At 45.4% G+C, this 13,352-nt stretch overlaps 1 protein-coding gene across 2 annotated transcripts in view; it reads right to left on the reverse strand.

Moving 5' to 3' along the window:
• The window catches only part of LOC146182979 (dnaJ protein homolog 1-like), a 32,998-nt gene extending 24,733 nt beyond the window's left edge, over nucleotides 1-8,265 (reverse strand). Inside the window, exon 1 of one of the 2 annotated variants that reach the window (XM_084608999.1) lies at nucleotides 7,939-8,265. The gene's annotated coding sequence lies outside the window, so the exon portion shown is untranslated. The remainder of the gene's footprint in view (nucleotides 1-7,938) is intronic. The other variant, XM_084609000.1, reaches the window with a different exon arrangement.
• Between the last annotated feature and the right edge of the window lie 5,087 nt (nucleotides 8,266-13,352).

The raw sequence follows: 13,352 nt of genomic DNA on the forward strand, positions 1-13,352 counted from the left end.
TCCTTTGACATTGGCCTCATAAAGCATTCGCCTCGTTGTGAACTCGTGAAGCTCAATCCACTCAGCGCTCTACACGTGACCAGTCAGCTTTCTGGTGCGGCGACATTTCCTTTACAGTGTCGGCGTAATCTCATTTTTGGGGATACTCGTGCGTGGTTGTCTATCCAAAGTTGACGTGCACTAACTCAACGGCAAATCGGTTAGACAGTACGCTGTGAGTGCTACATTTACCCACCTTAATCATCGAGTCGAGTACGATAAAATGAACCAGGCTGTGTCTCCATTCATTCTAAACTACTGCAGTTCAGAGCACGGACTTTGTATCTGCATGCGCTTGGCAGTAATTTTCCAGTCTGACACTCGAATACGTCATGTACACACTGTTGAAAAGGTGATAAGAAAAATAAAGCTGTCATTAGGTAAGTGGTGCACACAAAAAAAGTATCGGATGCATCAGCACGGTAAACCGCATAAAGCGTGCAAAACGAGGCCTGTAAATCGAGAAGAGGGGTGGTTGCGTGTCTTGTTTTACTAAAATCCGTGCTTCTTTTTCGCAGCATGCACGGATTCTTTTGCAGTATTTTGAAACTCTAAACAGCTAATCGCTAAATATCTGCAGAAGGAAAGTTTATTTTTCTTTTTGGAAATGGAAAGTTTACGAAGTTTAGGTGAATGGATTGCAAGGCTGGGCAGAAATAATTATTACCTGCACACTAACTGACAACAGAGTATTTTGTTTGTCTGCACGACATAAATCAGACTGAGAATGTCTGTACATGCTAAGAAAATTACCTAGTCAAATACGGAGCTCGGGTGTAGGCTGTTGTATTCGCTCATATCTGCCCACGCTTTGTGTGTCTCGTCAGTCGCTTTTGTGAAGGACATTTTGAAGAAAAATACCACATCTCGGCAATAAGCTTGCATTCACCTTTTTTCCGGCATGCTTAAGTCCCATGCGCTTAAAGCGTTTGGTATGATTTCAGGTTGTTCGCAACGGACTATGCTATTCTTGAAACATAAAAATAAGTGGACTCTTGCATAGACTGTGTGATCATTTTTCAAGGGAAGAATTGCTAATGTGTACATGCACTAAGGAGTTTCGCGTACTTCGCGTATTAACATTTTCTTCATCTAGTGCTATTGCGCGTGCGCGACGCCTCCTCGGCCGCCATTTTTGCAGGGATGCGATGTGAAAATGGCGTAGTTCGTTGCACGTGCTTCCCCGTGTAACGAGAATCGTAGCGTCATCGACGCGACGAACTATTGTCGACGTTTCCTCTGGCTCCTCTCAAGCGAGAAGACAGGGCCAGGTTTGTCATCATCCTGTTTTCATAAGTTTATAGGGGTTGGGAGTTTGCAAGAAAGGGGAGCGGGTGGGTATGTTGGGGCAACCAGCCATGCACTAAACTGCTTCTTGAAAAATAAACATTTCTCGGTAGCCCGTCCCGTCAATCCTACTTCTCCTTGCTGCGGCAAGAGGAGTGCACTGCTGGAAAAGGGTAGGGCGCCTCAATGCAAACAATCGAGGCTCCTTAGAAAAGGGCAAGAAAAACGTCCATGTCCGGCAAGAACCGCACAGCAACAGACAGCTTCCCGGATGCGCTTTTGCCCACCAAATCTGTTTTCCTTCGGTGCACCCCCCTTTCAAAATTCTTCCCCGACGTCACATGCCATTTACAAGGGTGGGGGGGGGGGGTATCGTGTTGAGTTGAGTTTACATCAACCTGACCTGCCGAGCATAGAGATAGAGGGTTTTTTTTTATTGGTTCGAGTGGCGATTACGGCCGCGCCTGGCGTTCGAGACCCTGAAATTCCATGACATCAGATTCCGGTTTTTGTCAGTGCATCACTCGTGTTTTTCCTACTGTTCTCTCCCACCATTCCCCGGCTCGACTCGGCTGCTCCTCGACACCAATTCGGTCGCGTTTACATGGACCCTGCAACCGGTCTAGAACCCGATAACTACTCAACCCGTCCCTATCGCGTCCATGGACGTATTTTACGCGAAAACTATTACATCGGTGGGGTGGGCTTGCTTTGCTAGTAATAGCAGGGATGATGTAGTTTAATGTGTACAGAGGCACCGGGGGGAACCGAACGAAGACCTAGATAAAGACTTCACTTGAGAAGAAATCATAGCAGCACTAGCAGATATGTGCCGAGGTACAGCCCCGAGACAAGACAAAATTACGTTAGGACTTCTAACCAGCCTCGGCACGGAGGCACTACAGCAATTTGCGGATTAATGTACACATTATTCCCAAACCCGGCAAGAAAATCAGCATTGAAAGCCTACGCCCCCATATCCCTCACGTCGTGCGCAGGCAAGCTCATGGAAAAGCAGTCCACGCGCGTCTCTCCAACTATCTAGAGAACAACGAGCTACTGCCACACACGATGTTTGGATTTAAAACACATCTGTCCATTCATGACTTGCTTCTGCAACTCAAACGCGAAGTCGTTGATTCAGCATGCAGAAACAGTGAGCGAGCACTCAAAGGCGTTTCACAACGTCAAACACTCCACAATCATCCAGAAGCTCCAGAGCACAAACTGTGGCCAGCGAGTCTACTCATACATCTACGATTTCCTTAAAGACAGAACCGTCAAGATCAGCATCGGCACAAAACAAACAAAGCTTGAAGATGGGCACGAGAGGCACTCCGCAAGGGGCAGTATTATACCCACTTCTGTGCTTCACTCGATCGTGGCAAACGGACGCTAGCGTGACCTTCTCTTATTGCTTGAGGTGAGTGGGGACATTGCCGACATTTGCGCCGGCCTGTACAACATTCCATCAGGTGGGGAAGATGTCGAAATAAAAACGTTGGTGGAAACAACACCTCCATTTACTGCTACTGCCCCTCCCACACCCCGCGAGCACCAATACTGAAAGATTGCATCCAAGCACCCTACATAAACCAGCCCATGACCCACTTATTGGAAAGGTGTGTAATAGCATCTTTTACCACCGGGTGCGACCCGAAACCAGCGTGGTGCCCTGTACCACGAGGGCTCCCTAACGACGACAAGATGCACTCCGCGGGATCGTGCATGCAGCGCCGCCTGTTTTCTGGAAGGTGCGTTTGGTTGTCACACCAGTCGCACGTGCTTCGACCGCAACTGTTGTGACATCACCAAGCTCTGCACATAGCATTGCAGAAATCAGCAATGGATTTCGTGGTGAACTGGTAGAGGCATTATTTGACGATGTCTTTGAAATAACTGAGGTCTTTCCAGTTGTGATGTATGGATGCGAGAGTTGGACTGTGAAAAAGGCTGACCGCCGAAGAATTGACGCGTTTGAATTGTGGTGCTGGCGAAGACTCGAGACTCTTAAGAGTTACTGCCAGAAGATCAAATCAGTCGATATTGTCGATCATAAACCCTAACTGCTCATTGGAGGGTCAAATTCTAAAGTTAAAGCTCAGCTACTTTGGTCATCTGATGAGAAGAGAGGAGTCGCTGGAGAAAGATTTGATGTTGGGAAAGGTTGAGGGTCGCCGGAGAAGGGGTAGGCAGCGAACGCGATGGTTAGATGGCATTCTCGAGGCATTGCAGATGAAGCTATGTGATGTTAAGAAGATAGTGAGAGACCGGAAAGCGTGGCGTGACATGGTCCATAAGGTCACGAAGAGTCGGACACAACTGAACGACTGAACTGAACTGAACTTGAAATAACTGAATGAAGTTATGGAGTCCAAGTAACTTGGCACGCGACCAATTAAGCCCCCGATTTTGGTTTTTGTCATGCTAAGTATAACGGTAACAGCTTGCTCACTTTTTTTTTTGCACCGAATACAACTTAAGTCCGCTTCTCATGCACACTATTACACTTACTCAAAAACATGGGTGTAAGCTACCTACAAAAGAAATCAAAGGAGATGTTTTTCCGTCATCTTCTGGGGGCAAGGCAGTGCAGCAGACGCTGGTGCTCATCAGGAAATGCTTTCAGAACTGAAAATAAGCCATACCTTTTACGTGTCAAATGCCCTATCTGCTTTTCAAGCAGTGGTTTGGAGCGCGCCTCATGAGGCACGCACCTGACGATCGACTTTACCATCTCTCCGGTAGACTTTCTGGGGTTCTTTAACGTGTTTGCGCTGCATGAGGTTGATTATCGTGTCCTCACAATAGTTTGCCGATTGCTGCAACCATCCGTACTCTCTGCTCCATCGCGTCAGTCTATGTGCAGACGCGAGCATATCAAACAGAGCAAAGCAAGTTTGGCGGCTTCTCCGCAGGGCACATTCCACACCACTTACCGGGGTTGTACCCTTGCGAACCGCGAACCACCGGACAGAAAACCTACCCCAGCAAGGTGTACTAGCGGAGGTTCCGGTAAAAACGACCCCAGACAAAAAGTGCCCACTTACGAAGTAGAAAAAAAAAATGTCCCCAAAATGCAGCAATCTAACATCAAGCTTTCGCTTTGCCTGGGAGATAGGGTAGAGTTCCTGTTACCTTATTTGCACATTTTTTTCCAGTCGTTCTCTTGTTTTCCACCTACTGTAATTTTTAATTATGCTACATGCCGTATATTCTGTTTCCCTGTGGCGAGCGGCAATTTCCACCCGTCCGCTTGGAAATGATGCGGGCTTTCGTAAAAAAAAAGAAAAAAAAAGGAGGCATTTGAAATTAGACCTAGCCGGATCACATGATGTGGAGGGCTTTTTCGCCGTACTTTTGCGCGAATTCTTTTCTACTGCCTGTAAATGTCCCAGGCACCCAGAGGACCCAAACCCTAAACTATAGTAACATCTGTTCTCAAAGGAGGAAACCAGGAAACGTGTAATTTCGTTCATGGCCAGTTTCGGAAAGATGGTACTGGAAAAAATGTTCATTGTCCTTGGAATGTGATCTCAAGGCGTGTGCGAGATGCCTTGATCGAAGTGGTCGGCTTCATACATTGACGAAACCAAGAAATTATCCGAAGTAATGAAACGGTACAAAACGCACTGCAAAGCATGCGACCACAAGATTTACTTGGACGGGATCATTCTAGTGGTCGCCGAGCAGTGCCCACACAGGATGCTCTTATGAATGTGTCCAACTTCCCTTATACATTTTCGGTTCCGCTGTCTATTGTAAGTGGCCGGGCGGTTGACTAATAGAGAGCTTCAACAGGAAAGCTGCAGCTCACTTGCAGTCGGACCTGAGCACGTATTCCGATTTTGCATCGCTATCGATGTGTGGCTCTGCACGGCGAGGCTCTGCATGGCGAGGCACACAACCAGCGCCAGGCTCCATCCCCCTTTTTGGGAGCGGCAAGTCACGTGGTTCGTCTCATGGCCACAGCTGGCGAGGGTCTGGCGCGCGACGCAGCTGTACAGTCTCTGTAATGTCACATGCATGTATGAAGTCACAACACCCCCAGCGCTCCTCCAGCTGAAGGTCAAATTATCGTACCAGATGACCTTGGAGAAACGTGGCTAGAGGGGCTTTCCCCTCTAAGAATAGCGGGTGATAACAGCGCTTCGTTTCGGCCCATCTTTCTTATATCACGAAGTCCCGCGGTGTTAGTAAGTGGACCTCAGATGCAGCAGACACGCTCGATCACCAAGTTCCCTTAAAAAACGGACGCGTTTTGAGAAATTCAGTGCCTCTTATAAGTACACCAGCCTTCGCTATGCTATTTTCGCACTACACGCGAGAGACGGAAAGTACTGCAATGGCCGATTTTACTGTTGGTGACACGTAGAGGAATGGTACCCTGACACCAAGCATACGCCGCCTTTGACACTTTTCTGGCTTGCGCGCTCGACTGACAATCAGCAAAGGCTCTGTGACGACCACTTGACGCGGAGATCACGCGAATGTAGCTTTTCGATGGAGGCGAAAAGCAAGGCGCCCGTGTGCTGTGCGATGTCAGTGCACGTTAAAGAACCCCACGTGGTCGAAATTTTCGTAACCCTCCACTACGGAGTCTCTCATAGCCCGAGTTGTTTTGGGACGTTAAATCCCACAAACCAAAACCAAACCCATTTATATAATGAAAGGGGATAAAATGACATCAGCCAAATACGTTAAAGTAGACAAGCGCTTTCCGTGGGCGCTGCAAACCCTCAAAATCATTCTAAACATGACGCTTCATTCATAGCAGTGCAGCAAGCAACCATTTTGTATCTGGCTGTGCTAAGTCAGGTTCACTTCTTTTGTTCGGCAAACGCTTTGACAGCAGGCCACCTTTCCCTGTACGATAAAACGTTTGATGTGGTCGCCACGGAGCTTGCGCCGTCCTAGCATTCAAGCGTGATGTAAACATTTGAGGACTATATATATGGCCGCTTACAAAAAGCGCACGTTTCTAATCTACATTCCGAAACTATATCGCCACGGCCATGCACGATAACGAGTAAAATGAACACATCGACACAGGGCTCCTACCGGTCTCGACCCAAGGAGTGTATCATCAGGTGCCGGGCCGACAAAGGTTCAGCACTTGGGGAGGGGTGCCTGGATTTAATATTTTTTCTCCCAAAAGTACGCCGCCGTTCTGGGGCATAACCATATTGCCGCGAACTATATTAATCCTATTTTGTTGATTTTAAGCAGCCGCGAGCATGCGGCCTTATCACTTAGCGCATGGAAAGATTTTGCTCTTTGTTTATGCTCGCTGTGGCGAGACAGGGCGTTATCATTTTTATTTGTTGTGCAAGATGCGCCGATATGTATCGCGAAAGGACCGAGGCACGCGCGTTTGTTTCTAGTGCTCAGGGTTGCGCTAGTCACAGTTCGGGTCTTATCTAGATGATTCAGTCACGACTTTAAATTGAGCCCTGACATGTGCACCGGGCATTCGTATAGTCCGACAACTGCCGAGCCCTAGTTGCTGCTATGGCGCCGGCGTGTTAGTTCTTTTGCGGGCGCAAGTCAGTCCAATAAAGACTTGATTCCAGTCCTATACTAGGTCGGTTTATTTGTCGGCTACGGCATTGTAGCCACCACGGGAGAATACAGCATTGAAACCACGGCATGAAACAGACAGCATAGCGTCATTAGCATATGACCAGATTGATCATCAAAATATTATAACTTAAAACCACAGGGAATTTGATTAATTCAATTCATTTTACATGCCATCTCATTTCGCTTTTCTGCAGCCGTACGCTCTGCTAGCCCGAGAAGAAAGTAGTTCGGACAGATATGTTGATATATACTGTAAGGAGGTACTGATTAATTTTTCTTTGCTCATCAATCCAAACGAAGGAGCATATCGAGAAGTAAAAGCAGCTTACTGTAGTTCTTGTGGCCTTTCTGGTGAACAAGCGCCGGTGATTCCGCGAGTTTTAAGGCGCTATATACGATCAGAGAATAACTTGCTTCTTGCGACGACCACTTCGCGAGAACATTTTCCCATGCGTCTTTTAACTCGTGCATCCCGCAACTGCTGGGCGAAAGGGCTGTCTAACCAGTGGTCGTCGCATTACTCAGGATATGATAGTCAACTGCGGTGGGGTAGCCGTTAATGCCGGCTTGCGATAGAGATGAAGAGAGTGATAAAATATCTTTCCCAAAAAGAGGTCAGACGCAGTAATGCTTTTCTCATCTTTCAGTTTTCCGTCGCACAGAGCTAGTAATGTCGTGTTCAAACATGTTCTTTTATTGTCCACTATGCGGCAGGAACCATGTGTACAGGCAACCCCGCAATGCAGAGATAATCGTATCGAACACATTGTTCAACCTTCGCGTCCATGTGTCATGCTATACCATCTTTACACACTCAGTTTTTTTTTCGACCGGCGATCGTTTGGAAGGGCCTTCGCCACCATACCTCGGTCAAAACTGCCCATCAATATTTTTTGCGGTTCTAAGCGGTCGCATTTCCTAAATCCCATCATTTACGCAATACTAGACTAACGGATTTGTTTTTTTTTTTTTTTTTTTTTAGGAAAACGAAGTAATGAGACGTGAATACGTCTTGCGATGCGTTCTTACCTGAACGACGTTGACAGACATCGACGACAGCCTCTCGTTGCGGGTTGGGAGACAAACGGCTTTGCTGCTGGAGTGGAAAGAGAGCAGCAGCGAGGACGGAGTCGGTTCACAGCTTCCCTCCTGCCATGACACCACTGCCCACTACTCAGGAGGCGATCAAAGAAACCTGCTAACCTGCCTTAGCTGAGGAGCTTTACTAAAGCTCTGCAACGCGTGGTGTGCTTATATAGCCCGGGTCAAGTGCAAATAGCGAAAAGAATCGCGTTATGGTTATCGCAGTCCCGGGAAGAATGCGCGTGACATATTTGCACGTGAAATCAGCGCTTATATTTGGCGACGCCCGGAATTCAGACTGAGCGTGCGCGAAAAACCTATCTAACTTTGGGCTTTGAAGGCGCACAGTTCCCAGCATTTTTTTTTTTGAAGACTGACAGTTATCCTTTTTTTTAGTTCAAACATATTTACAGAACACATAAAAATTAGACGAGGGTTCCATAGTCAGAAGGCTGTATACCGACACCCTCGATAGACAATTACTGCAACAGAAATAGTAACACCATAGTTAACGAATTGTTACAAGATGCAAAATATGCCAAATAAGTATTTTTACACAAAAACAATATAGCACTGGTATCAGACCTATAAAATGCGTAAAAAATTCAGTAATTCAACAAATACATCTTCAACTTATTCTTATATATGAGTAAGCAGATTGATGTTTTCAGAGTTAAACATCATGGGTTCCGAAATGAAATGACTGCAAAAGATGAAGTCATTTTTTTCATAATTAGTACAATCGTTTGAGCAGAAAATTATTATTGCGCTAATCTTGTAGGGTTGTAGTTCGAAAGCAGTATAAGATTAACAAACTGAAAATGCAGGGTGTCATTTAATAGATTAAAGAACATGACGGAACCCATGATGTTTAACTCATGCGTAAAAAATTCAGTAATTCAACAAATACATCTTCAACTTATTCTTATATATGAGTAAGCAGATTGATGTTTTCAGAGTTAAACATCATGGGTTCCGAAATGAAATGACTGCAAAAGATGAAGTCATTTTTTTCATAATTAGTACAATCGTTTGAGCAGAAAATTATTATTGCGCAAATCTTGTAGGGTTGTAGTTCGAAAGCAGTATAAGATTAACAAACTGAAAATGCAGGGTGTCATTTAATAGATTAAAGAACATGACTCCGAGCTGATACTGAGTTGGTGCGCTGATAAGATATACGATGTTCATATAATAAGGAACGAGGCTTAGTAGAAAAACAGCTGCGGGGGATAACGCGGATGGCCTGATTTCGTAAATGCTGTGCAGGCGATAAATGGCTGCGGTATTTCCCCGAGCAACAATCCCGTAAATGAGACGACAACGAGCGAAAGCATTATACGAAGATAAGGGAATATAAGAAGGAAAATATGGACGTGCTTTAATCGGAGCTCTGATGCCAAACATAGATACTTTTCTATATGCGCTCACAGATAGCCAATCGCGTGATCTTACTTCCACTGCGCTTTCTTTAACTGGAGCTAAAATAACTGAAAATTTGAGAACAATGCTGGAAAAGCGAGAGCAGTTCTCAAACGCTATTGTCCGATTACCACGAATCTATCTCCCTCAAAATGCCTGCGCTTTAAAAAAAAAAAAACAAGCCCGTATCAGTTTAATTTAGCAGCGTAGCCGTTTTGAAGATACTGTCGCTCGTTTAGAGCTTCCGACGCCTCGGTTGCTCTCCACGATATATTACCGTTCAGAAACGAATGGTCTCCGCTTTGTGCTATCAAACGAGTGCGTCAACAACATGGGGAACTGATTTTATATTTTCCCCACTGATAGCTGTGTCCTCCTTTCTGGGTTCTAAAATCGCGTCAGTTGTCTATTTGGGTCAAGTGCGTATCGTCACATAGTGGTGACAATGTCGAAAGCCAGAAGTGAAGAGACTGGTGCAGTACTTAAATTAAATCTTTATTAGGCTGACTTGCATCCGCGAAATATTTAAGCAACTCTGCGATGGCGATAAGAGCAAGTTCATCGAGCTATGAAATCCAGTTGCACTCGTTGCAACGCTCAATTTTAAGTCGGCCAAGGAACATCGAAACAAAGTCGCAAAAAGTGACAAAATAACACGGAACATTGTGGAAACGAACCCCATTGGCTACAGTCATTCAAGAAATATTTCGGCGCATCTTGAGTGGCAAAGAAAATGATAAAGCCGCGTCTCAGCGAAGCTCAGGGTGAACAAAGAACAAAATATATTTCTTTGCGGTACAAGCAAAGGGATAAGGCCGCAGGCCTGCGGCTGCCAGCTGCAACAAATAAAGATAACTAGGCTTCGCGGCAATATATTCGCGTCTATGTAAGAAGGCCGTTTGGGGAACCTCCGGGTATCGTCAAAAAATCGAAGGAACGAAATTTAACAAAAGAGGGAGATTTGATGGCGTTTCATGATGTTTGCCTTACACCGTCCAACGACTCTTTGCCTCGGTTGTGTTTGCGGGCTCTTCTGTGATTAACAAGTGTAGCTGTTAGCCGCAATCAAAAGATGATGATGATGACCTCAGACAAAATGGCACATACCCACGGCGGGGGATTGGCCAGGGTGCTTCGTAGATTGTAAATATTTATGTTCAAGGACTGGACCATCCGTGGGCGCAGCTCGTACATCGCCCCTGATATCCCTTTCTTTCCCATCGTGATGGGCGCGCGGTCATAGGACGCTGCAGCGAATGCTTCGAAATATGTATAGTTTTCATTTCAAAGCGAAGGCTCTGGAGCAGACAAAAATGGGCGATGTGTAATCCTAAGCTTTATAATAAGCGGGGCGGGTAGATATGGAGATATGATGGGAGCGGTCTTTTTTTTTCTTTTTCAACGAATTACTTCAGACACTGCCGATAAACAACCTGTGGTAGTTCGATGTTCCTCAAGTAAAGGAGCGTATACCTTGGATGTATTTACAGACAGTGTATTCGCACGTTTTCCGTTATCAACAGACATAAAATGCTAATTTAGATACATGGTATTCAATAACCAATTTGAAGGTGCCCTGGTAGTCCTCGAATTACATCAATGTTATTCGGTGCTTTCAATAATTCCCGCTGTTGCGCCGAAAGCTATCAAATGTAATTTTAGAAAGCTACTTATTCTTCAAAGGATATATAATAAAAAGTTGGAATTCATTATCAGCTGAACGGGATGATTCACAAATCAGTTCCTCAAACCATTTGATATGTGGTCGTTGTCAGCGCATTTAACAATTCCGGTACCGGATCCACCAAATGTAAGAGATACCAGAGCAACGGATTATTACGGATTAATTAATTTTGTAGCCCGACGTAGTAGCTCAATGGTAGTGCGCTAGGCTACTGATTCGGGAGACCTATATTCGATCCTAGTCGCGGCAGTCGCTTTTCGAAAGAGAAGAGAGGCGCTCGTGTACTGTTCGACATCAGTGCACGTTTAGAGAACCCCAGGGGTTCGATGTTTTTGGAGCCCTCCACTACGGCTTCCTTCATAGCCTTGGTAACTGTACGACGTTGAGCCCTATACTCCAAAATTACCATTTTTACGTTATCGGCGTATACGTCCTCCACGGCCAACGCAAAACCTACAATGTCGATCATGCGCCGTGACGCCTGTGTACAAGCTGAACTTGACGTACCCTAACTTCCTCTATCTGGAGGACAGAAAACTGGGCGAGTTGATTTCCACATTGGACGTACAGTTCTCAAATGTATCACCTCTCCTTTGTTCATGCTGCTCGCGCTGTAGAAGTACGCGTTAAGTTCTTACCTTCCCTCATTCCTGTACTTACAGGCTCTGCGAGGAGGCAAAGGGGAAGTACCCACGCTGACACATGGCAAGATAACTGTACTGCTGACAGACATTGTTACACCTACCACCGTGCAGCGCATCCCTGGTCAGGACCTGCCTCATTCCAAGGATCCCACGACTAGGGGCGATCTCCTCCTCAGCTTCGACATCGAGTGTCCACGCCCACAACGGAAGGCGAACGTCGGTTACTATGGGACGCGCTGAGTCCCTTCACATGCCCCGGAAGAACACCTCTTCTGTTATGAGTCTCTTCACCTCCGTCGTTAGAGCGATAAAGGTGACCATTGTGACTTGTATCCGTGTGCCAACGATCCAACAATTCTGTTCTGTGGATGAATGTGACCCCAATGTTCAGCTCGATCTTTGCCATTTGATGCTGGTGCTGATTACGAATGTGTGTTCAAAATGGTTTCAGGACTTCGCTACGCACTTCCTAGAAGCGTTCCTTTGTGATTATTAGCATCCGCTATTTAATGGTGTGTCGTGTGATGTCACCTAGCTCGTAATATATCTAGTGCACAATAAGGCGAAAGCTGTTCTTTGGCTCATGGGTGGCGTCGTTGAATGTGCCCGCAGCGTCCGCATGAACTATCAATCATCATAAATTTACATTGATGTAGGTATGGTGACAAAAAATGACACATAAGTTTATGACAACTACTGATAATTGTAATGATAGTTAAAAGCTGAAAATAAAAGATGGTTACAATGAAAGTAACTGCTCGTTACAGACAGCATATGGTGATGCTTTATGTTAGTGATAGTAGTATTGAATAGTTCGTAAAAGTGATAGTGTTGGCTAGTGACAGTGCTGATGATAGTGGCGGCGACGATGATAGTGATATTTTGTGATAGTGGCGATGATAAGGTGGTTAACGATAGTGGGTTGTAGTGGTAGCTAGTTTTATGGATGACGACAGTGCCGGTGAGGATGGCGATGCAGATAGCGATGATGATGATAATGGCGGCGATTGTAGATACTGATAGTGATGATGACGATACAGTGTTAGCGATGGTGGTATCGACGACGATGAAAGTGTAGTTAGTGATAACGATGATAGTGGCGATTATGCTGTAGTTTGATAGGGATGATGACGATGTTGTTAGTGATGATGATGATACTGGCGATGACGATGTACTTAGCGATAGTGTCAATGACGATGACGATGCAATTAGTGATGGTGATGACAGTGGTGATGCAACGTTGGCTAATGATACAGTTATAGTGATGACGATGATTATTATGGTATATGGTATAGTGATGATGATGATGATGATAGTGATGAGTTTACCTAATAGGCTTGGAGGAAAGAGAAAGGCTTTCGCATTCCGCATTTAAGCAGAATTGGGCGCAATCCTGTATTTTTAAAAATAAATCGATTATTTCCTCTCCAGACTCAAAAACTACTCTCGACTTCTTCCACCAATCCTCAAGTCGTATCTTACTTATTTCCTCTTTTTCATAATCGAGCATCCCATGAATGTACCGAAACCCCAGTCCTCCTCGAATTCCTACGTCGGCGTTTTGTATTTGTAGTTAAAGCGCCTTACATAATATAATAATAAGTTCAATC

Source organism: Amblyomma maculatum, chromosome 7 (genome assembly GCF_055883805.1).
Source record: "Amblyomma maculatum isolate TAMU_Amacu chromosome 7, ASM5588380v1, whole genome shotgun sequence".
Taxonomy (NCBI): domain Eukaryota; kingdom Metazoa; phylum Arthropoda; class Arachnida; order Ixodida; family Ixodidae; genus Amblyomma; species Amblyomma maculatum.